This window comes from Phascolarctos cinereus, unplaced genomic scaffold (genome assembly GCF_003287225.1).
Source record: "Phascolarctos cinereus isolate Bilbo 61053 unplaced genomic scaffold, phaCin_HiC Scaffold_726;HRSCAF=1367, whole genome shotgun sequence".
NCBI classification, from domain to species: domain Eukaryota; kingdom Metazoa; phylum Chordata; class Mammalia; order Diprotodontia; family Phascolarctidae; genus Phascolarctos; species Phascolarctos cinereus.
The window spans coordinates 362282454-362285740 of NW_027556098.1; positions in this window are offsets into that span (position 1 = coordinate 362282454).

The following is a 3287-nucleotide window of genomic DNA, read 5'->3' on the forward strand; positions in this document are numbered from 1 at the left end:
TACGAGCCCGTTGTCACAGAAGCCCCGCCCCTCGCCCTTCTTATCACCCAATCACAGAGTAGGAAGTGCTCCCATTTCTCCCCCTCCCTTCTCCTGCAGTGTTCTGACTCTCCATCTCCTCACTACCCTCAGCCTTCCCCTTCTTCCTCCCTTCAGTGGTCTGGGCCCGTGGCTGTGGTTGGGGGCTTGCCCCCAGGAAGCAATATGAGCATTCAAACCCTGGCCGGGCTTGGCGTGCTGTTGTGACGCCAGTCATTCTCTGCCCTAGTCCGTCCACTTGTTCTCAGGGGACTGAGGTTGAATTCCCTGCAACATCAGTCTATGTGACCTTGACAGTTCCATTGCATGGGCCCATTTTATCAAAATGAGTGGTGAGTGGTGAAAAGAGCACTGGATTTAGAATAATAATAAAAAAAAAAGACCTGTGTCAGTACTGACTGCTTCCCTTAATAGCTGCGTGGCTTTTGATAAGACCCTTTAACTCTCCTGGGCTCGTTTTAATAATAATAGCTTACATTTCACATAATTATTCGATCCCTCTGAAACGGATTCTTTCATTATCTCTATTTGGCAGATGAGGAAATTGAGGCATAAGTGATTTGCCCAGGCCCACACTATTAGGAAACACATAAGGTTGGCGTGAGAAACCACATCTTCACGGCTTGGCTCGCCTCCACGTACTCTTCGATCCCGGCTACACTGGCCTGCCTGCTCCTCGAGCGGGACATTTCCTCTCCCCTGGCAACCCTTTCCCCTGGCTGTCTTTCATTCATACTGGGAATGTTTTCCTTCCTCACTTCTGCCCCCTTGGAATTCCACCTACAAAAGGCGTGTTCCTCTCCCTTTCCCGCACTGCAAGTGCTGAGAGGACCTTCCCTTTACACCGAATATACTTTGTGTGCACACTTATTCGCGCATTATCTCCCGCCGTCAGCCTGTGAGCTCCTTGAGGGCAGATGCCTTTCTTTGTATTCTGTGGGGCCTGGCAAAGAGTGTTTGAAACGCTCCTGGACTGACTCGCTCTCAGGAGCTGTCCAGAGAAGTCCGCAGTTGAAGCTACTACGCTGCTCTGCATCCCCGTCTGTAATAGGATGCTCTCTGAAGTCTGTTCCAGTTCTAGGAACCAAATTGTTCCTAGTTTTAGAGTTGGGAGGTCATTTAGGCCATCCTTATTCTACAAGGAAGGAAGCTGAGGCCCCCAAAGTTAAATTATTTGCCCAAGGTCACGCAATAAATAAATAGCAGAGTGAGGATGCGAACCACAGTCCTGTGACTTCAAATACACCATTCTGCACTCTAACTCCTCTCCCACCCTTGACTACTACCCAACTGTATCCACTACCACCCTGAATCTTTTTGAAACTGTCTCTTATAGTGGCCTTTTTTTTTTTGGAGGTAATCGGGGTGATTGACTTGCCCATGGTCACACAGCTAGTAAGTGTCTGCAGTAAGTGTCTGAGACCCGATTTGAACTCAGGTCCTCCTGACTCCTGGGCTGGTGCTCTACTCACTTTGCCACTTAGTTTCCCCAGTTTCCAGTTTTTTTTTTCCTTTAAGGACAGCATAGAGGGCACCTAAGTGGCACAGTGGATACCGCCATGGAGTCAGGAGGAGCTAAGTTGAAATCGGGTATCAGACACTTGACACTTATTGTGTGGCCCTAGGCGAGTTACTTAACTCAGATTGCCTCATTAAGAAAAAAGAAAAAATTTATGGTTTCATACAATTCAGCAAACACTTAACTCTGGCTTTGTGTAAAGCCCTGGGCTAATTAATGAGTGGTTCCATTTTATTCTTCAACGGGAAATGGGAGCTCTGTACACCAATGAAATTATAAATCTTGTCCCTGTCCCTATCCCTATCATTTTTATTCAATAAACACTTATTTAACTCCTAATGTGCATAGAGAGTGCTGTGCTAGGACAGGGAGGATTTTTTTTTAAATAAGGAAAAAAATTTTTAATTAAGAAAAGTCTCTGCCCTCATGCAGCTCTTTGGGATAAGCAAGTGTGGTAATAGGAGTTCAGAAAAGGGAGAGATAGAACAACTGGAATATTAAAGAAAGTCTTGCTAAATTAGGAGCCAATAGATTATGCCTCTTAATCATCCTCCCATCCAATTGCTTATCCTTTACTGCCTTCTCTTCCCCATTTGACCCTAAATATGAGCGTTACCTCAGATTTAGGCCTCGGACCTCTTATGATTCTTAACGTTCACTTCCCTGGCAAATAGAACCACTTTCCAGGCCTTTATCATCAACCTGTGTGCCAATAATCCCCAAAGTTCCATCCCCCTGTCCAATTCTAATTGTGTACCGGAAGAGCATGCATGTAACCCATTTAAACTCTGGGAATCCTTATCCCAACTCCCACTTGTGCTGAAGAATTGGATTCCCCCAAAGCAAGACTACATCTTCCCCTCAGGATTCTAGGGATACCTCTGAGGAATTATGGGATTCCTTTCAACACTCTCAGCCCAAGCCTTCATTTGGACTTATTCTCCTCAATATCAGTCACTATCAGCCCAATATCAGCCCAGTTTCATTTAACCAATTAATATCAATTAGCTTTTACAAAGGGATATATGCTGTTAAAAATAGGGCAAGAATAAAAGTATTCACCACTCCATTAAACCCACAGACATATTCTCACCTATACCACCTCAATTCCTAGGGAGAATGAGCTCAGACCAAAAGTGTTTACTACAAGTTTTTCATCTCCCCATCAAATTCATTTCTAAATGTGGTAGCCTAGCCAATGTGCGATCCAGAACTTTGGCTGTGGGATCAGTCTACTACTGAGTTAAGTCCCAGTCACTCCTTGAGGCATCTCACAAATTCAGTATGGACTCTTGGGACTGGACTGTTGTTCCGATCACTTTTCAAGCATCCCCAATACTCCATTCAAGAGTAAAAGAAAACGTGCAAGGAAGTAAAACACAAGACACCATGCATTCAGAGGCCACATATTGTCTGGAGTAAGAAAAGCTTAAGATCTCTTCCTGAACCTAGAGGCCTACAGCATATCTTACTTCAATCAAAGTCCAAAAGGGACAGGTAGCTAGGTGGCACAGTGGATAGAGCACTGGCTCTGGATTCAGGAGGACCTGAGTTCAAATGCAGCCTCAGACACATAACACTTACTAGCTGTGTGACCCTGGGCGAGTCACTTAACCCCTATTGCCCAAACAAAAGAAAACAAAATGAAACCCAAAAAAAGCCTAAAAGGGGACCTGAGTCTGGGAATCTTGCATGCCCAGTTCTGAATCAGTAGTCAACAAAAAGGCAT